The sequence below is a fragment of the Garra rufa genome, chromosome 4 (assembly GCF_049309525.1).
Source record: "Garra rufa chromosome 4, GarRuf1.0, whole genome shotgun sequence".
Lineage (NCBI taxonomy): Eukaryota > Metazoa > Chordata > Actinopteri > Cypriniformes > Cyprinidae > Garra > Garra rufa.
Genome location: NC_133364.1, coordinates 41,106,935 through 41,129,779, shown reverse-complemented (window position 1 = coordinate 41,129,779; position 22,845 = coordinate 41,106,935). Strand labels below are relative to the sequence as shown.

Sequence of the window (22,845 nt, the reverse complement as noted above, 5' to 3'; positions counted from 1 at the left end):
ATCTAAAAGAATGTTATGATCGACAGTGTCGAACGCAGCACTGAGATCTAGTAATACCAGCACTGATATTTTGCCAGAATCTGAATTTAGGCGAATATCATTTATTATCTTTATGAGCGCTGTCTCTGTGCTATGATGTTGTCTGAAGCCAGATTGGAAATGGTCCAGGTATCCATTTGAGTTTATGTAGTGATTCAGCTGATTGAAAACAACCTTTTCAATAATCTTGCTTATAAACGGAAGATTTGAAATTGGTCTATAGTTGCTCAATATGGTGTTATCAAGATTTTTCTTTTTCAGAAGGGGCTTAACAACTGCAGTTTTCAGGGAGTTTGGAAAAGTCCCAGAAAGAAGTGAGGTGTTCACCACTTTTAAGCTAAGCACACTTTTGAAAAAAGATGTGGGAAGTGTGTCGAGGTGGCAGGTTGACGATTTGAGGTGCTTTACTGTTTCTTCCAAAATGTTGCTATCGATTTCTTCAAAAGTCGACATAATGACTTCTTTTTGAAATTGCGGTCGAATTTGTCTGACCTCTGCATAACTTGAGGGTGTGCTAATTGTCTTTCTGATATTATTGATCTTCTCAGAAAAGAAGGAAGCAAACTCATCGCACTTTCTGTCGGAGAGCAGTTCACTAGGGATCTGACTAGGGGGGTTTGTTAGTCTCTCAACGGTAGCAAAAAGAGTGCGAGTGTTGTTTAAGTTGCTGTTTATAAGGTTTGAGAAGAATGTTTGTCTAGCTTTACCTAGTTCAACATTGAAAGCATGAAGGCTGTCTTTATAGATGCTATAGTGAATTTCAAGTTTTGTCTTCCGCCACATCCGCTCAGCTTTTCTGCATTGTCTTTTTATTATCTGTACTGCTGTTGATTTTCTCCACGGTGATTTCTGTCTTCCGGTCATCTGTCTGACCTTCACAGGTGCAATGTCATCAATGACATTCTTAACTTTTGAGTTAAAGGAGTCCAGGAGAAAATCAACAGAGTCTGCAGAAATGCTTGGCATTGAAGATATAGCCTTCATAAATAGCACACTCGTGTTATCGTTAATGCATCTCTTTCTGACAGAGACTGATCTAGATTCAGTGGTAGCAGAGATCAATATATCAAAGAAAATACAGAAGTGATCAGATAGTGCTACATCCTTGATAGCAGTGGATGAAATGTTTAGACCCTTACTGATGAGTAAATCAAGAGTGTGTCCACGATTGTGTGTGGGCCCATGCACATGCTGAATCAGGTCAAACGTGTTCAAAACTGTTATAATTTCTTTTGTAGTTTTGCTTTCTGTCTTGTCTATGTGAACATTAAAATCCCCTGCAATAGCAAAACAGTCAAACTCTGAACAAATCATTGATAGCAGTTCTGTGAACTCTTCAACAAAGGCTGGAGAGTATTTTGGGGGCCTGTAAATAATGATAAACAGAATGCGAGCACCTTTCAGCAGAATCCCTAGATATTCAAAAGACAAGTACTGACCAAATGACACTTGTTTGCATTCATAGACATCTTTAAATAGGGCAGCTACGCCACCTCCCCTTTTGCCAGCTCTGCAGACATTCATGAAAATAAATCTGGGAGGGGCTACTTCATTGAGGACCGTTGCATAAGAGCTGTCTTCTAACCATGTTTCATTTAAAAACATAAAATCCAGGTTGTTTGTGGTTATAAAATCATTGATCAGAAGTGATTTATTTTTTAGTGAGCGAACATTTAAAAATGCTAGCTTGATGGCATCACTTTTTGTCTCTAGAGCAATCTTAGTTTGATGCCTAATAAGCCTCAGATTAGATGTGTGAACTGTACGATTTGAGAGGGCCTTAGACTTTCTATCACATATTAAAACAGAAATAGGGAAAGCTACAGGCACACTGGGTTCCCGCTTGTTTTGTAAACATTCCTGATTGTTGCTGTTACCGTAGCGGGGACCCGTCACATATCACTGAGAGCTGTTATCAGTTGTTTTTGGTTCACTCACAGCAGACGCAGGAGGGTTTGAGCCCTGGCGTTGTGGCAGCGGCCGGAGAGCTCTCACAGGAGGAGGAGGGTGAGCTGGACCCACAGGCTTTGGTGGTTGTGGTGCCTGCCGTTTTTTAGTTGATAACTGGGGGCTTGCAGCAAAAGAGTGGGAGAGTCTGGTTCCAGCATATACCAGTTCTTCCATTTTCTGTGAGAAGCTTAGAAGTGGAGATGCTGGAGAGAGGGATAATGTGTCTGGTGAATGGAGCTCTGGCTCTGGAGTTTCCGGTGGCTGGAAAATGTTGTTGTCCTGGCTTCTCTGACTGTTTACCAGAAAGTCGTCCTTCGGTGTTGAGTCTGTCTGTGATAAGCTCTGTGCGCAGGGCTCAGCCAGGAAAGTGTCCATAAGCAGTGCTTGTTGTGACTGCGTGGCGTTGTCAGTGTCCTTGTTGGTTGTGTTGGCCACATGATGACTCTGAAGCTGATAAGATGTCCTGTCGTCACTTTGTCCAAGTGTGTGTGTGCCATTCATGTTGGGTAGACTCACACATTCTACTGATGGATGCCGGAGTGAAAAATAGATATTGTCCTTAAGCACTCTCGCACCAAGTTTGTTTGGGTGAAGGCCGTCCAGTTTGAACAGTTGTCTATGGCCCCAAAAAAGATTGAAGTTGTCAATGAAGTTGACTCCTTTTAGACTGCAGGTTCTTTGTAGCCAGGTATTCAGTCCAAGCAACCGTGAAAACATGTTAGTTCCCCTTGCTGGGAGTGGTCCACTGATGAACGACTGAATTTCAAGTCTTTGAAGTGTTTCAATGAGTTCACCGAAATCCTTCTTTAGGAGCTCTGACTGCTCTTTCCGAATATCGTTCTTTCCCACATGGATGATGATTCGATTTGCAGTCTTGTGCTTCATTAGAATGTTCTGAAGTTCCTTGTTCACATCAGAGACGGTTGCTTGAGGACAGCAGCATGTAGTTGTAGTTCTGCTACTGATATTTCTGATAATGGAGTCCCCCACTATCAGAGTCCTGGGCTCGGCTGCGCTCTGAGCTGAGTGCCGCTGTCTGCTCGACCTTGCGCGCCTGTTTATAGCAATGTTAGCAGTTGGCTGACATGATATATGTTCAAGTCACATTTGGGGATTCCTCACCCACATTCATTAATGCATCAAATCTGTTTTCTAGCTGTATAGGGGGTGGTAAAACAACAGTTTTTGCAAGCCTTGTCGTGGCCATATCTGGGGTAGAGGATGATACCGCAGCAATACGAGATACTCTTGATAGTCTGATGTCTCGAGTGCCTTTGGGTCTCGCTCCCTGTTTTTGCCATCGATTTGTGTGTCGATCAGTTTTGGCTTGTTCCTCTACACTTCTAAACTGTCGATATTGACTAGATTCACAGGACTCACCGGCTGTATGCTGAGGGGGTCCGTGATGATGATCTTCTGTGTGTTCCGCCTGTTTTGGAAGTCCAGCAAGTAACTTTGTTTCTAAAATCACAATCCTTTGTAGAAGTCTGTGGCAGTTTGTGCAGCAAGTAGATTCCAGAAGAGGCATTTTCTTTCTTGTCTGTTGAAAGTAGGCAGCTGTGTTTTCCCGTCTCCGGAATGTAAACTGCTGGCAGTGGGAGGCAAAAAGTCTCCTTTTTTCGTGATATTTGTATCAAAAATGTGTTGTCTGAGCACTGTGCTGATATGCTGAAGTTAAATATTTGAAAAAAATCGGAGAAAAGTTCAAAAGCAGGGAGCAAAGCGAGGAGCAGTAAGCAAAAGCGTCCGAACAGTAGCAAAGCCGGAAGTCAGTTATCTAATTACACAAGCTCTGTACAATAACTTTCCTTTAGTAGATAGTAAGTCCAGCCACTTCTGTTCCCACATATTTAAAAATAAACCTTTAAGCCCATCAAGCTTTGGTGAAAACATTAGACAAGGAAAAAAATCTTTTTCATCAGGCACCAATTCTCCAGAAAAATAATCTTTCATCATTAAGTTTTCTTCTACTGTAAAGGTAGTTTTTAACTTCTTCAAAAAAAAAAGAGAGACCAAACAAAGCGATTTGGTGCCTAGAGAGTGAGCCACCATTTCTACATTGTCCAAGTTTTCTCCTGCTAAGTCCAATAACTGTCTTAAAATAAGCACTTTTGATTCTTTAAGCTTAGAACCCCAATTAAAAAACACATTATTGTCAGTTACATCAAAGTGAGCTCCAAGAATCAGAGGTTCTCTAAAAGCCAGTACAATGAGTATGAGCTCTCAGATTTGTGTGTATGAAACAGACCCCAAACTGTAAAAAGACTCCTATAAAAAGGTGGAAAACCAGATAAGTCCATTTTTAAAAGATTTAATAAAAAAAGATGTTTGTCCAGTCCAAGACCTCCATACTTCTGCAGGATAATATGGGCGACTGTCTTCCAACTGACATTCGGTGCACCATCTAAAAGTCTTTGCAAGAACTGTAACCGAAAAGCGGCTGTTCTGCTTTGTAGGTGAATCAGTCCTTGTCCTCCTTCCTCCTTTGGTAAAAACAAAATGCTCTGTTTAATCCAATATAGTTTGTCCCAAAAGAAGTCTACAAGCATTGCTTGTATTTTTCCCAATAATTGGGGAGGAGGATCAACACACGCCAACTTATGCCACAATGAAGAAGCAACTAGGTTATTAATGACAAGAATGCGCCCTCTGTATGACATTTTAGAGAGCAGCCATTTCCATTTCTCTAATCGTCCTTTAATTTTTTCAAGCACTCCTTACCAATTTTTCTGTTGAGTTATGTCATCACCTAAAAAAACTCCTAAATATTTTAAACCACCGTTTCCCCAGACTAAACCTTCAGGAAGTAATGGTTTTCCATGAGCCCATTTACCCACCAACAGAGTCTCACATTTCTTCCAATTTACTTTTGCAGAAGAAAGCAAAGTAAAATCATTGATTACATTGAATAAAGTTTGAACATCATTTTGACCACTAGTAAAAACTATTACATCATCAGCATAAGCTGATAAACATATATTTTTCATATTTCCACCATTTGGCAAATGTAAACCATAAATTTTTTCCCTTACTTGTTCTAACAAAGGTTCTATGGCTAGTGAGTACAGCATTCCAGAAAGTGCACAACCTTGCCTTACACCCCTTTCAACCTGAAATGGAGCGCATAAACCACCATTTATCTTCAAAACACTTTCAACCTCACTATAGAGTACTTGGACCATTGTAATAAAATCTTGTTTAAAACCGAAAGCCTCCAAAGTTTTCCATAAATAAAAATGCTCTACTCTATCAAATGCTTTCTCTTGGTCCAATGAAATCAAACCAAAATTTAGATTAAGCAATTTTGACACTTCCAATACATCACGAATTAGCGAAATATTGTCAACAATAGATCTACGTGGAACACAGTAAGATTGATCAGAATGAATTACTTGACTCATTACTCCTGCTAATCTATTTGCCAACACTTTTGAGAGCAGTTTGTAATCACAACAAAGAAGTGAAACCGGTCTCCAATTCCGTATGTCTGTCAAGTCTCCTTTCTTTGGTAAAAGTGTTATCACTGCTTTTCTGCAGCTCAACGGCAACATACCATTTGACAGACTGTCATTTAGCACTTGTAACAAATCCGCACCCAGTTCAGCCCAGAAAGACTTCTAAAAGTCCACTGGGAGACCGTCAATCCCAGGTGCCTTTCCCAAAGCCATGCCTTGAAGGGCCTTATACAGCTCTCCCAGACTCAGCGCACCCGAAAGAGCTGCATTACCCTCGTCTGACATTTTTGGCAGGGAGCTCAAGAATGTGCTTTCAAGATCCACTTCTGCCATGTACTCACTTCTATACAAATTTTTGTAAAAACCAACTGCTCTCATCCGAATGTCACTAGGGTTTAGCAAAACATGGCCTTCTTCAGACTGCAAGGCCTGAATTAATCTCTTCTGACCATTTTTTTTTTCTCTAAGCCAAAGAAAAACTTTGACGCTGCATCCATATGACTTATGTTTAGAAATCTGGATCTGATCAAAGCCCCCTGTGTTCTATAATCTAGCAGATCTGCAAGTTGAGCTTTCTTTTTAAAAAAAACATTAATATGTTGACTTTCTCCAGTGGATTCAGCTAATTGTTGACACTCAATTAACTCATTTTCCAATTTCTCTAAAGATTTCTTAAACTCTATAGTGACATTGCGAGTGTGTTGTTGACACAATTGTCTGATTTGAATTTTGCCAACATCCCACCACTGTTGTATTGAATTAAAATTGGACTTGGAGTTCCTATGCTTCTCCCAGAAATACTTAAACGAATTTCTAAAAGCACTATCATTCAATAAAGAAATGTTAAAGTGCCAATAAGCACTTTTAGGTTTAATAGAATTCAAAATAAACCCACATTGCACCATACTGTGATCAGAAAACCCTATTGGGACAATGAAGCAATTTTCAAAAATATTAAGCTGATGTTTAAAACCGTATACTCTGTCTAACCTGGCAAGAGATGCCATGTTCTCTCTCATATGTACCCAAGTATACTGTCTTGCATTCCCATTCAACTGCCTCCAAATGTCACATAATTCGTTTTTCTTTATTAACTGAGTAAGGCGTTTCTGAGAGAGCAAATGTGGTTCAATGTGATTCCTATCTAACATATTTTCTGTGCAGTTAAAATCACCACCTAAAAACAAGAATTCTTCTTCTGAACATTTTTGTAAGGTATCACATAATATGTCTCTTTCATACACTCTTATATATACACTCTTTCAACAGGAGCTGTTGGGGCATAAATACAAATAAGCACTAAAACATAGTTTTCAAAAACAGCCCTAACTTTAAGTAGTCTTCCTTTAATGATTTCATCAGTCACATAAGAAAGTGGATTAAAACTCTTAGAAAAAAGAATTGCAACCCCGGCACTTAATGAAGTATTATGGCTTAAAACAGTTAGCCCATCAAATTCTTTTCCCCAGTCTACAGCATTTCTCTCATCGCTGTGTGTTTCTTGTAACATGAAAATATCAAGATTCTTCTGTTTCATTAATTCATTTAACATCAATCTTTTCTTAAAATCTCTAGCACCATTTACATTCAAAGTAGCCAACTTAATCTCACACATGGCAAAGAGGAAAAAAGACAGCCAAAAAAGAATCACTCTCATAGAAGTGAAAACCGGAAGTACACTATTAAACATCATTTTTTGTTTTTTCTAAATTCCTCACAATTTTTTTTAACCTGTAGACTTCTTTATTTGTGAAGCATCCCTCAGCCATTAAATTTTTTGTTTTCTCTGTAAACTGAGTTAAGTTTGGGAAGTATTCTTGTACACACACACCTCTCTTGTTCTTTGTTAACTTGAGGAACATTTTGATTTCTTCTGCATTGTAACTGCAGACAGAAAACTCATTTTGAGATGCCACCGTGCTAGAATCTGAGAATTCACTCTCGCTTTCTGTCTCATTATCCTCACTGAAATTCAAATCAACTTTCTTTAGAACTTTTTCATTCTCAGATTTGTCACAGAATTTTCTTTTTTTTAGAGGCGTTTTGAAACTCCCTACCTTTGTTTCCATTTCTAAACTTTTACCATCAGTTTCTTCCTTTTCCTGTATATTCTGTGCATCATCAATCTCAGTGATGCCACATTCAGGAACTTTTCCATTAGAAACTGCTATTCCAGCTGTATCATTTTCTGATTCTTTTCCTGCCGCAACATCTACACTAGATGCTTCATAGCCAACATCCGCTACCGTCCCTCCATTGGACTCTCTCTGCACACCTGTACTCTGTGAAACCACACTAGCCTTGCTTGTGCTTGGGTGGACATCATCAGCAACTCCCTTTCCAGGGCAGTTGCGAACCAAGTGTCCAGACATCCCACATTTAAAACACTTAGTCTTAGCAGTAGTCACAAAAATAATGTAATCAAAATCATCCACTCGAAAACTGAGTGAAAGGTCCAATTCCTCGTCTTCCTGAAGTATCATATATGCAAATCTCCTAAAAGACACAATGTGCTTCAGAAGAGGAGACGTCACATTAATGGGAATTTTCTTTATTGGGGAAATTAATTTGCCATAACGTGACAGAGCTTTTTCCAATATCTCATCACTGACAAAAGGGGGAACATTAGATAACGTGACTTTTTTTGAAGGCATTGAGAGGGGAAGTACAGTGATAAACTCGCCATCTATCACAATTCCTTTCTCCACTACCTCATTCACTTTTTCAACGCTATTCAAAAAAATCACTGTGGCGCTATTCATCCTGGACGCCGATAAAATGCATCCGTGTCCTACAACTTCACCGACCGCTAAACAAATCTCCTCTACACCTGCCGCGAACGCCACCTTAATTGCATGACGCCGTGTAAGTGCAGACAAAACCCGAGTATCCAGGGCCGTCATGCTTAACCCGGTAAAAAAAACCGGCCGCACACGGCCCAGAAATACACAGAAAAAACAACTACTAAGGAAACGCCAAAAAGGAGGGTGAAAAAAAAGACAGAAAAGCCACTCACTCACCACACACGCTCACGCTCACAGCACTCCGTCCACTCGCGCTCAAACACTCACACCGGAAACGGAGAGAGAGAGAGAGAGAGAGACAGAGACAGAGGCTGCGTCCGAAATCGCCTACTCAATGAGTAGGTACTTAATTTCAATAAGTACTTACTTAACGAGCGCTAAAAGAGTACCTACTCAACAGCCAAATCTCGTTGAGTATGGATGCGTTCCGCCATGTTGACGTTATCACGTGACCTATGACGTTATAACAAGCGCAACATGAAATGATATAAGCGACGGATTTAATTCATCTATCTGTAAACATTTTGATGTTGATGAAATTTGCTTATTTTGGATTGATTGAAGTTTTTATATTTTTAACAATACTAAAATGACTAAAACCCCCAAATTTGTTGTCTTGAATATGTTAATGGGCAAAATTGTGCAAAACTAGCTTAGATCTGATTTGTTTTCCTTTTTCTTGCTGAATTTCTGTCCTTTCATCCCTGAAACTTAAAATAATAATAAATAAATAACAAAAACAAAGGCAATTTTTAATTCATTGCGATTTTATGAATATTCAAATATATATATTTTTTTTCTGTATCTAATCTTGTACTATGTACGCAAACCTTTTATAGTTATGTTTTCTGTCATGATTGTTCTTTGTTAAAGATACTTAAGTCTTTCCCTGAGTTTGTATGGAATTATAAATTCTGAAGTAATAATAATACAAAAATTGGAGCGACAGCGACACCTCATGGCATCAGTAACATGACAACCCTACCCAGTACGCTCTCCTCCATGTTTACAACATCTGCACAAAAGAGACGTCGATCAGTTGCTCAAAGATCTTACCTTTGGAGAAGACTGTTGATTTTACACTCGAAAAATTTAAGTATTACTATTTAGAAATTAAAATAACTTTAGAATGCATTGCTAGCCCACTCCAACACGTACCAACAATAATAATGATAAATGCTGACTAATAATTAATGATATTTTTAGTTAAACAAGCATAATGTTGTTGTTTTTTTCAATGAAGTAATGAATAAATGCATAGGCTTATGAAAATTTTATATTTTATTTACTGACAACATCAGGAAACATGAATAAATTAGTAAAATAATAAAAGTAACCATGAACATAAATAAATACACATGGAACAAAGCTTTATTAAACATATTGGTCTTCTAGTCTTTTTGATGAAGAGACCGCAGCAACTTCTGGTCCAGATGAGGCAAAGGGCAGGTGGAGTGATGGAGGGTCTCATTTCCAGGATGCTGCTGTGGATTTCTCCTTTGTCACTGCACACACCAGTCTGCAGACATTTCAGATCATACAAAGATGCACAAATATAATACAAAAACTGTCATTTTAACAGCACAGTGTCATTAGATCTCTGTATTGGAAGTTACAAAATGATCAATCTTTATATTAAGTTTCGGATTTTACTTTTCCCCAAAAATGCTGCAGTCACCTTTCCTTTCAGGTCCTGCTCCACCACAAAACATCTGCAACAAAGGCACATAAATCAAGAATCAGAAAAGTTCTGTTATAGCTCTATTTGAAATGAATTTGAAGTTCAGTTAGGCCTACTATATGTATATGTGTTTATTTACATTACTTACATTAATGTAAAGCAGTGACAGTGAATTCTCACATAACGTCCATCACTCACTCAGATGTTTTGTGTTTTGTGTTGCTCTAGTCTAGAACATTTTCCTGTCATTTGTTAAATAGACATTTATTAAACGTCTTTAAAATGTATATGTTTTATGTAAATCCGCTTTTAAAGACGTGCGTGTGCTACCTGAAGCTTAATGTTCGCTATACGTCATAAAACATGTTTTAACAGCGAAATCACAAATATACTAACTATAGCATACTGTATAACATCTTGGCACCTTATGCAAATCAACAGTTTACGATAAAGTAGCTCAACAAATATGATTTTTAAGACAGGGAACCGTGTTTTGGTTGTAATACTCACATTTGTAAACACCCTCGCCGTGGTTCTCAATCACGTTCGATGATGACGTTTTGGCCTCCTGTGGACTCCTGGGATTGAAAAGTATCCATCGATGAAGACTTCAGGATCTGGGCTGAAGCAGTAGGACATCCGGGGATTTCTCGCCTACTCTTTTTTGAATACTGAGGTTTCGGACGTACTTCTTTCTTCACATACTCTTTTTTTTCCTACTATATAGTAGTTAAGTAGGCATATTCGGACGCACTTTAAGTAGACGTACGCCCGAATCTCGCGAGAATTAGTGCACTCGCCTACTAATTCTCGCCTACTCTTTTATAAATACTTAGGATTCGGACATACTTATTTGCTCGCCTACTGCTTTTCCCTACTAAATAGTAGAGAAGTAGGTGATTTCGGACGCAGCCAGTGACTTACAGCATAATGCAAAGGTAGTGCGTTGTGAAAGAGTTTCCAGAGGTGTCTGGGGAGAGGACTGGGCTCCTGAAGACATCAAGACAAGCTTCCAAAAGTACCTTGAAGAAAAAATTAAAAATTATGTGAAAAAGCTCATCAAGAAGAGCGCTGAAGAGCCATGTGACAATTAACACAAACACTTCATGTGTTTATTTATTTATTTATTTATTTTTTTATGTATAAAGTTCATGTTCACTCTTCACTTCTGTTTGTTTCTTCATAATGTGTTTGTGCTTTATTTTTTATATCTTTTAAGTAATTTTATATACATTCTAAAGTTTTTTTGTTTCAATAAAACAAATGTTCTACTACAATCTGACTCCAGGTCTTGTCCTTTCTTGTGGGACACTTTTCTGTAAAAGTTCTGTGGTAATAAAACATTGATTTCATAACGAGTCAAAAAATATATTAAAATAATTAATAGAATATTATTCTTTAATACTATTTATTTTTAATGTGTTTTATATACACATATACACACACACACACACACACACACACACACACACATTTACAAAATGTATCACAATATGTAACTGATAAGCCACATCTAGTCAAATGAATGGCTCCTATGGCCCTCTGCTGGTAAAAATCAATTTGTTTCTTAAACTGTAAATATTTTATCTTAATCTCTAACCAGCTAATGATTCTGCATCTAAATCAATATCCAGAAACAACTTATATATCATTTAGGTCTTCATTTAAGTGATGTTTTCATTCAAATGTAACATTTTTGAATGGAAGGTAATGGTGAGTTTTGTGGTAATTGGTACCAATGTATAGATGAAGAAGTAAACACTAAGAAGATAGTTCTAATTAAAAAAAAAAGTTCTGATTAACAATCAAAACAAATATTTGGGGTCATAAAGACTACAATTACACTTAGTGTATATACTACAAACTGGAAGCATATCAGGGTCAAACAGACGGATTTCGTGTTAGCACTTTTTTCAATGTAGTTCCCCAGAGATTAACTTCATTATACAATTAATTCACATCTATTACATTTAGGCTACAATTATTGTCAATATCACTATTGTATTGTCAATATCAAAATAGTTTTCAGATGGACGAATCATCCATAACTTCAGGGTGGTCCAGGCTGGGTTAGAACCCATGCTCTCCGGAGCTCTTCAAAACGGTCAAAATGACCGGCGTGGCAGTTCTAGTGTTAAACAGTGACTTCAAAATATACGAGATACACAAATGTATAATTTAAAGTCACTATGTAATGCATGCACAATGAGTGTGAACAATGTGTTGACTGACAATTGGCTCTTCTCATTATTCTTTGTGCACAGCAAAATTCGTGGAGGACTACAGGACAAATCAATTGGGTCCAGACCCATCTCCAAAACATACTGACAACGTAAATGCCAACATTTACAGAATCAAAAAATTTATCACATACATGGCTAAGGGAAAATCGGGTCCGAGCACCCTGGTGTAAGTAGGATTCATGAGTAAGTAATTTTCTTCTTCTTCTTCTTACTATATTATATAATATATTATTATTAATTTTCTCTTGTAATAATGTTAAAAAAATATTTTTTTTGTTTGTTAGTTTTTTATAATTTGTTTGTTTGTGTGCAGGTGGGTCACTTCCTTGCGCCATGCACAGATGAGGGAGACCACCATTGAATATTATATTCAAAATGTGTCGCACTTCATAAGCTACATAGCAGAAACTCCTCCACCTTCCTGCAGGCTGTCAAAGACAGTGCTAATTGGCCTCAAGAGAGAAATGCAGACTATAAAAAAAGTCTCTAAAAAGAAAAGTGGCCACGCACCGCACACCGGTGAAAACCCAGAAAGAAAATAGGGTCCTGAGCAAAGACACTCTTTTGAAGTGCCTGAGCCACGCCAAGCAGGCCATCCCGATAACTCTGAGTAAGTTTTTTCCCCCCATTTAACTCTTTGTACTGACTATTGTAAAATGCAGAAGAAATGTGTGACATGATGTCAGAGATTGAGCTCTGTGTTGTTTATAGACCTCCTGGAAAGTGACGTGGCCACCACAGCCCTGCAATGGGAATTTTACGGTCACATGTCGGCCTACTTGGCAGCCCTCTATGGTCACCGAGGGGGCGTATTTCACAATATGCTGATTAAGGAGGTTGAGTAGGCCAAGGAATCCCAGTCAGACAACATATTCTTGATCAACGTGAGTGTATTACTTCCTTTTTATGCATCAGGTGACGTTAATTTGTTTGATCTCTGTTCTGATTTGCCCTGTGTTTTTTTTTTGTGTGTCAACAGATTCTGTTACACAAAACTAATCAGATGTTTGGGCCAGCTCAAATAGCCCTAACCAGGGAAGAATATGGATGGATGGAGCGCTTTCTGGCCATCAGAAAAAGACTCCCCGGTGGCAAGACTGCCAAGTATTTTTTTTTTTTACTTCCACTGTCAACAAATGCAAAAAGCTCATCACGTACTTCCGTGAGGCTTGGAAGTCTATGGGCCTACCGGGCTACCCAAGCCTCACAGACATCAGAAGGTCAAATGACAGTCATGTAAGTGTTTTCTCTCGTGGAGGGGGGGGGGGGGGGGTTAGGTGTTGTATCCCTAAACTGCTTTTGTTTTCTCCTTCTTTCTCTCTATTTCTAGGCAAAATTCACCCATTCTGAGGACGACAGGATGAAGATTGCAAAGTTCATGTGTCATGGCATCGGAAGGAGACTCAGGAGACACATCAGGCTCTCCTGAGAACAGCCAGGTAAATATATATCCTGTAAACATACTGAGTCTATAATACTGTATTTATTGGCACAATGATGATCAATCCTTCACCATGTATATACTTTGGAAGGGTGAAGAGGGCCTGTCTGAAATAGATGATCCAGGGCAGAGCGGAGAAGACTCGGGGACAAGCAGCCATGAGCATTCACTAGTCCAGTTGTTGCGATTACTCCAGTGAAAAGGAAATTGAGACCACGTCGCATTTCACCAACTAGCATTCAAATGGGTCAAAAAATGGCAGAGATGAAAAAAGTAAACGAGAAGGTGAAGAGGGCCATTAGAAAAAGGAAAGTCAAAAAGTAAAGCATTTTTGCTCCCACTTTCCCTCCCCCAGTTCGACCGCTCTTTCATTTTAATATTTGCATTTAAAAAAATAAAAATGTTCTTTCATTTTTTTTTATTCTTTACATCATTTTTATTAGTGTGTTTTATTAATATTTTTATTAGTGTTATTCATATTAAAAGTAATTATAGTGTGTGTGTGTGTGTGTGTGTGTGTGTGTGTGTGTGTGTGTGTGAGAGAGATTTGGCTTTGAAATAAAACTTGTTTGCTGTGTTAAAATTTTGTCTGTCATTTCTTTCGTTTTGTTATTGTTGGTTAAATGCATCATAGTCACTTATATAGGTCTTTGACATAAATCCCAGGTAACTTATGTGGTGAGGTAACCCAGGTAAGCTTATCTGAAAAAATGTAGGGTGTACTTTAAGTTTTACACTTACGCTTTTTAAGTAACACTTTAAAACAACTTTACATTATTCATCATTAGTTAGGCATCACTAAACAGTTAAACAATCATTCATAAATCAATAAGTGATTCTCCACTTTTTGCATGTAAACTTATGTAAAATTCACTCTCTTAAAAAACACTATAAACAATCTTCATAGCTTCATTCATTTGTCGTCTCACACAATATAACAGTAACGGTGCATGTAATTGCAGTGATTTACTCCAAATTATTGACCATTTACTTAAAGATATACCCTCACACTCCTAGTATATTTTTGAGTAATTGTACATGTAATTGCTGTGAGTTACTTGAGATTATACCTGCACTCAACCCCTAGTATATTTTTAAGTAACGGTGCATGTAATTGCAGTGATTTACTCCAAATTATTAGCACACTCCGACTATAATATTTTTAAGTAACTGTATGTTTAACAACAATGTGCTTTCTGAATGAAACGTCCAAAAGACACGTGCAGGTTTTGTTTTTCTTCTGTTCTGAAAAGTTAACGGAGCTGTCAAACTGATTTCTGATGCGATGCAGTTTTGAACTTGGTGTTTCTGCTTTGGACTTCAAACTGCGCTGTCCGTGGTCCTGAAGATTTAAGTCTAATGTTGCGCTCTTAACAGCTGTGATGTAATGCTGACAAATTGACTTCTGATGCGATGCAGTTTCGAATTAGGTGTTTTTGTTCTGAATTTAGAACGGCGCTGTCCGTGGTCCTGAAGATGTAAGGCTAATGTTGCGCTCTCAACAGCTGTGATGTAATGCTGACAAATAGATTTCTGATGCGATGCAGTTTCGAATTAGGTGTTTTTGTTCTGAATTTAGAACGGCGCTGTCCATGGTCCTGAAGATTTAAGTCTAATGTTGCGCTCTTAACAGCTGTGATGTAATGCTGACAAATAGATTTCTGATGCGATGCAGTTTCGAATTTGGCATTTTTGTTTTGGACCTGGTCCTGTACATTACTGCTTAATTACGCCCTGCTTTGTTTTATGTGACCGAGTTAAGAGCGCTGCAGCGTGTTAGAAACAGCACTTTTAAAAAAAACTGACTTTCTTAAAGATTAAACTTTCAATTTTTTATGAAAATGTTATTTTACACTCAACTTTGAACATTTACTTAAAAATATACCCTAACACTCCAAGCATAATTTTTGAGCAGTTGTACATGTAATTGCTGTGAGTTACTAGAGATTATACCTGCACTCAACCACTAGTACATTTTTAAGTAACGGTGCATGTAATTGCAGTGATCCAAATTATTAGCACACCCCGACTAGAATATTTTTAAGTAACTGTACATGTTTAACAACAGTCTGTGCTTTCTGATTGAAGCGTCCAGAAGACACGTGCAGGTTTTTCTTGTGTTCTGAAAAGTTAGTTTAACCGTTGGATCGGAGCTGTCAAATTGATTTCTGGTGCGATGCTATTAATAAGGAAAGGAAAGGAAAGGAAAGGAAAGGAAAGGAAAGGAAAGGGAAGGAGGTGAAGTAAGGCCAAGTATGGTGACCCATACTAGGAATTTGTGCTCTGCATTTAACCCATCCAAGTGCACACACACAGTAGTGAACACACACACACACACACACCCGGAGCAGTGGGCAGCCATTGCTGCGGCGCAGTTGGGGGATCGGTGCCTTGCTCAAGGGACTCACCTCAATTGTGGTATTGAGGTGGGTGGGTGGGTGGGTGGGGAGAGAGAGGAGAGAGAGAGAGAGAGAGAGAGAGAGAGAGAGAGAGAGAGAGAGAGAGAGAGAGAGAGAGAGAGAGAGAGAGAGAGAGAGAGAGAGAGACTGGGCTCCTGAAGCCCTTGTACCTGAAGCTCCGTGTCTCCAGGTGTCCAGCAGAGGGCAGCAGATACTCAGATCAGGATCAGATCAGGGGTCTTATACAAAGTTTCCAGCAAGTGTAAGTTTAAGACATTACAGGAACATCTTTCACCATCCCCCTATCACCCGTGACGTCGGGCTGTCAATCAGACCTGTTGTTTTGCACTGACACAAATTAATGGTCGATCTTCTGTGGCTCAAGGTAACATATAAATCGTTATTTTTGTGTGTTTGCATGACATGTTACATTGTACCTGTACATATGCATTCACGTGTTGAAGACTTCTTTAAGAAAATGAACTTTATTTATTAACTCGAACAGGTTAGAAGTACTTTTTAGAAGTACTATTCAGGTCTCTTTGTTGAAGTTAGTTCTCTTTAGTTTTGACACGTTGTCATCAATCGTTAAGCTACTCCTGTATTCAGATTTTAAGAAAATTAACCTAAAATCGTGGCTCTTCGTCGTGTTCGCCGTTTGATTGCAAAATGTTGCAAAATAATGTTTTTCTTTTTTTCCCCATATACTTGAAAAAATGTATTCCTGTGATACACAGCTGAATTTTCATTAACTGTTACTGCAGTCTTAAGTGCCACACGATCATTCAGAAATCATACTGATATGCTGATTTATGAGTACTTATTATTAATGTTGGCTGCCAATGTTTTTTTTTTTAAACTGTGTTTCTTTTTTCAAGTTACTTTGATGAATGAAAAATGGAAAAGAGCATCACTTATTCAAATATTAATACTTTCTAACGATGTAAATCACTTTTTATGAACTGAACGCGTCCTTGTTGAATAAAAGTATTTGTTTCCACCAAAAAACAAATTAAAAATAAAACACCAATGTACTGTCCCCAACTTTTCAACAGTAGGGTTTATTGCTTTAAAATATGTCAGGTTTACATAAAGTATAAGTATCTATTTATCTATCTATCTATAGGCATGTTTAATTTATGGTTACCATGGTTTAACGTCTGTACACCCGCTACCTGTAACATGGCTGTTTCTGTTTTTCTGCAGACACACACTGCTGGAGAAAACAGAAGAGAAAAAAAAACAGACATGCAGAGGACAAAATGTAAGTGCTGAAATATCAATATTGTAATGTAAATGTCATTCTTGCACACGTGCGCATTGTGTCATGTGACTGATAATTTATCTACATGCTATCTAGCAGTGTGCAGTAATCCCCCTAAGGTGGTCCACTGCTTGAAATGCCTAAGGCCCCAGTCCAACATTGAACAGCACCTCAGAAAAGGATGCCTACGGGAAGCAGAAGAGGACTGTATCCAGGCTGAAGTATTGAGGGCCAAGGAGTCACAAGATAAGTGGACAAGAGAGGGGAGGGTTATTAATGTTTCAGAGGTTAGAAAGTTGGTTAGTGAGGACCCATCTTGTGACTCCTTGGCACAATATTTCAGTTCCAAGGGATTCCTAATCGCAGAGCAGCATCACAAGTAGGGAGGTCTGCGAATGGAGCGCAAACTAGGCATTGTAATTCATTTTTGATGGTTGTAATAGTCTGTAGAAGGGTGTGTTAGTCATACCAAAAGTAAAGATCCCTCCGTTTCCTAGTGCCGACATCCAGAATTCGGACATCCTTGCTCGCGTAGAGGAGGACATGGGTGGGGTGTTGGACCGCCTTGGCCAAAATAAAGAGGTCCCTCCAAAGATCAAGACGGAGTTCCGCAGCTTTTGTATTGCCACACTGATGTGGGTTCATGGCCTCGGTCCTTCCGTTATGAAAGAGCTAAAGGTGAGCTCACCACTGACATATTTTAGATGTGTTCAAACACAAATACATTAGACCTTACCTTTCCTGTCTTAATGTTCTCAAAGGTCCAGGAATGGAATGACCGGGTGAAGGAAGGAGAGGGGGTCACCATAAAGGTGTCCAAAGGAAGCATAAAGTTGAGCCAAAAAGAAGAACGGGTAAGATGATCCTGCACAGACTACACTATAAGTTCATGAACAGTATTGCTCACAGCAAACACTTGTAAGATATGCAGGAATTTTTTTTTATGGCATTACAATTACAGCCAGCCGCTTTGTCACAATTGTGTATTGTTAAAAGCAGCATATAAGCAATTGTGACTTGACAAATCTTTGCCTCAGTTGTTGGACTGCTACTTCATGCACATCCGGCCTGAGTATATAAAGGCTCAAGCTCCTCAGGGGGACGACAGGGACCGGTTCTTCCTAGGAGCTTCGGGGCTTCCCCTCCGAAACCCAACAGCCGATGTGCAGCTGCTACGAGAAAAGTAAATGTTGTAGCCAGTGGCTCATGTGGATACAGTTGAGTTTCAAGCCACGACAGACATCTTACCTTCATTTCTCTGGTGGATGCATGCCAACAGGTACGTCAACAGGCTACAAGAGGGACCACCAGCACCAGAGCCCCAGCCAGGAACGGAGGCCAGTCCACCCAGTCCAGCTGCCGAGGAGGGGCCAGCACAGATGCCGGAGAGGTACGGAATGAGTAAACTTCATTAAGGCGATCCTCGTGAGTAGGGTTGGTAACTGTAAGAAATGCTCTAACTGTCATTCGGATTTCTATTCAGACTAACATTTTCTGTCTGCCAGCCCGACTCCTAAAAGCACCGTGCTCTAAATTAAGTAGATTATTATATAATTTTACTTATTGCATTCCTCTTTTTTTTTTCCTAAACAGAACCTCTCCGCCCACCCCAGTGGAACAGTTCCCAACTCCTAGGTTTTGGGGAGCGTTTGAAGACCTCTTTCCTGTTAGCCTTGATGGGAACCCTCCGACAAGGGCACAGGTGAAGGAGGCAGGATTCGTGGACCGCGGCCACTACTTCCACTGGAGGAGGCTTCAGTACAAGCTGCGTGTACAGCATATTGTTGGTAAGCAGTTCCGCCGCTCCCTATACGCAGAGTACGCAGTCTGCGTAGGGCACCAACTCCCATAGGGACCCCATCCCAGCTGCTCAAATAAAAAATCGTTTTTATATATTATAATATTAAATTAATATTAATAATATACATATACAAATAAACAAAAATATAAAAATATAAACGTATATTGCATTTTACGGTGAGCGCAGAGTAGGCTAGTAAGCACAGGTGATGAAGCGCAGCATCTGCGCCGCGACGCGCCCTCACCTCTGTTTACGGCTGCCTATTTGGCCAAAAATGATGATAATAATTAATGAACAATATGCCTGGTCCTGGAAAGAGACATCAACAGTCCGGCGCCGAGAAACGAAAAAAAAAAAAGCCCAAGATTAAGCCTGTGCATCACTTTCAGGTGCGTTCATAATCCTGTGAAACTTTTTTTTTTTTAAATAATGTGTTTTAATGTCGGTAATAATTTCACGACTAAAGCATCTTTCTAAATATGAATACAAGCAGATCTAAGTAAAAACAGTGACTTAAAATGCATTATATTAAAACGCAGAGGCAATTACGATTATTGATTAATAATGACCATATGGTGTCATTAAATAACAGTGTTAAAATACATAATCTAATACAAAATTAACAGTTTACATTACAATTTTATTAGAAATGCCTGAAAAGGGCACCAAATGCAGTTGTTACACTTACATGATGATCAAATTCCTTGTTTAATATAGACCAAACGTTTAAAATATCCACATAATCTTTCTTATAATTTCCTCAACAAAAAAATGTGGACATCATAACCCTTGTCTGCTTTATTGTCAAAGTCTGCTTTATTGTAAATTTTGAACTTTGGAAAGCTCCAGCAGATGACAGTGTTGATTTTATTTCAGTTTATTATTGTTTATTTTATTAAGATTTCACATTTTTAAAAGTTTTATTTAAAGTGTAATTTTAGTTGTTGTTTTTTTCTGTAGAGATACAATTGTAATTTATAAGTGATACAATTTATTTGTGTAATTACTTTTGTTTGAATAAAGTTATATTTTGGCCCCTATAGTAGGTGTTTTTATATTATTTTTACTTCCGTAATATTTGGGGGAGGGGGCACAGAAGTAAAATTTTGCTTGGGGCACCCATTTGGCCAGCAGCGGCCCTGTTGGTAAGTGATTGTGATAAAATGAGGTTTGTAACTTTCAATTCAAAGAACCAAACAATGGGTTGTGTGTTCAAGATTATTTTATTCACTGTTTTGCCTCACACACACGTGTCGAACGGAAGGTGCACATTCCAGTGCGACTCATGTTTTGTCTGTCTTAGCTTTTTGTGCCTGGAAACAAGAAAAGGTGAATGTAAATTATACAAATAATGATTTGTTTGTTAATGGTAAATCTGATGACTTTACAGTCCACATTTTCTGAGGTGTGCCTGGTTAAAACTCACCTGATGCTTTTCCCCCAGAGCAGTCCACCGACCGGACTGGCGGAAAACCCCCGGCGGCTCGTGTCCAGCGTGCCATTGCAAAGGAGTCCGCATGGACCGCCAACTTGCCGACGGTGGATAGTGTTCTGCTGGCGTGGGTGCCCCGCCCAGGACCGTCCCTTGACACACGTGACCCTCACCTCATTGCTTCCGTGGTCCACCAGAAATGGAAAGGGTTGGCTGTTAAGCACTTTAAGGGGAAAGGCAAAGGTGAGACTAATTACATTAATAATTATATCAAGGAACAGGGAGAGGGAAGATGTTTGCTCAAATGTATGTTCGTTTGCCTTAGGGGTCATCGCCACCATGACCTTCCGGAGGAACCAGGTTGTGTGTGACTACCATGGTGAAGTGGTCTCCAAGCAGCAAGGGGAGCAGAGGCTGAAGGACCTCGCTGGGGAGCCGTCGTACCTCTTTTTCTTCAAGGGCGAGGGTGGTGAGCCTCTCTGCATGGATGCACAAAAATTCCCCTGTGAGTGCCACCCTGACAAAGACACATTTGGCAGGAGACTAAATCACTCCCGAAGGAAAAACAACGTGCGGCCACAGAGAGTTAGCCTGAACTGTCCTGACGGACCCAGGGAATGTGTGTTGTTCGTGGCGCTACGCGATATTGAAATCAACGAGGAACTCCTGTGGGACTACGGCGTTCGCAGGAGGTCATTCGGAGGTGAAGCGAGAGAACTCCTGTGGTTAGATGACTGACATTGTCTCGAAAAATGTGATCAAGAGCACTTTACTGGTTTTAGCCGAACCACGGCGTCACCCGCACAAATCTTCCACAATCTTCTTCCAGAATATAGAAATGGAAGACATTTGATATTGGTGTGTATTTGTAGAATGTTTTTGACCCAATTTATTTGTTTTTATATGACGTATAAAGTTCTTACACTCTCTTTTTCTTTCTTCTTGATATTTACAGCGGTTTTTAATCATTAAACTGTTTTGTGTTGAAATAAGCCTACATGCGTTTGTATTTCTTTTTGCTTGAGCAAAGAATGTAAACCCTCAAAGGACTGCAGCTTGTGATGCACTCCCCCTGCACATTATAATGTAACACTAATGTTTGTAAAGTGTACTTCTTCTGTAATTTCTGAAGCACTACAGGAATTATGTTTATCTTTATTCAAAGGTAGCTGAAGAACACTTTTTATTCAACTTTTTTGTAGCTGAAGTAGTGTTGGACTTTAATTAAATGGAAACCTACATCATGATGGGTTTATCAATTTAAATAATAATAATAATAATAATAATAATAAAAGAAAAAGAAAAGAAAAGAAAAAGAAAAAGAGAAAATAGAAGCCTTAACATAAAAGAGATGATAGATAGATAGATAGATAGATAGATAGATAGATAGATAGATAGATAGAAATTTTACAAAACTGAGATGTATACAACATATGAAAGCTCAATAAATAAGCTTTCTATTGATGTATGGTTTGTTAGGATAGGACAATATTTGGCCGAGATACATCTCTGAGACGCATCAGAAGGCAATACAAGGATGTAAGACGACATGTTGTCCAACTCATTAAAGATAGCAAGGAAGACATGAGGAGGCTAGAGCATCGCCTGCTGGATCTGGGCACATGTACAAACAGTAAAATATCAATTCACATACGTTTTTTTGACATTATTTAAATTTATTTTGTATAAGGCAAGACACATTTAAAATTGTAGTTATGTTGTCAAACTAAATAAACAAATAATTTAGCACTGTGTTATCATCCACCTATCCACAGCAGAAACCGTGTCAGAGACTCAAGTCAGCCTACGCATAGAACAGTGTAAGTTAAAAAAATATTGCGTCTGTGACGTGAACTATGGGAAGGCTCTTTGAAAAGGGACATTATACACTCAGTATGTTTTCAAATACAGGCATTACAGATGCATGGAGAGGAAAGAATGTTTTTGTGTTGGTCTCCAAAATTGGTCCGTACAAAGTCTTCTTTTCTGGAGGTCTGGAGCTCGAGAGTGAGGTACACAAACAAACAGTTGCTTGACTTTATTATTATGTATAATAAACACAACATGTATGCACCTTCATGTGAACCTCATTGTCAGCAGGTCATCAATGCCTTCATCTATCTGGAAATCCAGAAATTCAACATTTGGTCAGCAGAGCAGGCATTCTACATAGACAGCTTTGATATTAGAAAAATTTGGCGAGGACATTTAACAATGCTGAAGGTTGGTTTTATTCAGTGTAAATACGATAAGGGCACAAAGGCTTTGAATTCTAACAACAACAGCAAAAATATTTTCAGATTGACCCCTCAGTGTACCACTTCATCATTGGCATC

General features: G+C 38.8%; 1 long non-coding RNA gene across 1 annotated transcript; it reads right to left on the bottom strand.

Moving 5' to 3' along the window:
* Nucleotides 1–9,631: 9,631 nt before the first annotated feature.
* On the bottom strand, nt 9,632–10,587 carry LOC141332725 (uncharacterized). The gene is made up of 3 exons (XR_012355361.1): nt 10,078–10,587; nt 9,927–9,960; nt 9,632–9,767 (listed from the first exon to the last, which is right to left on the bottom strand). It is a non-coding gene; the product is annotated as an uncharacterized lncRNA (long non-coding RNA).
* Nucleotides 10,588–22,845: the final 12,258 nt, after the last annotated feature.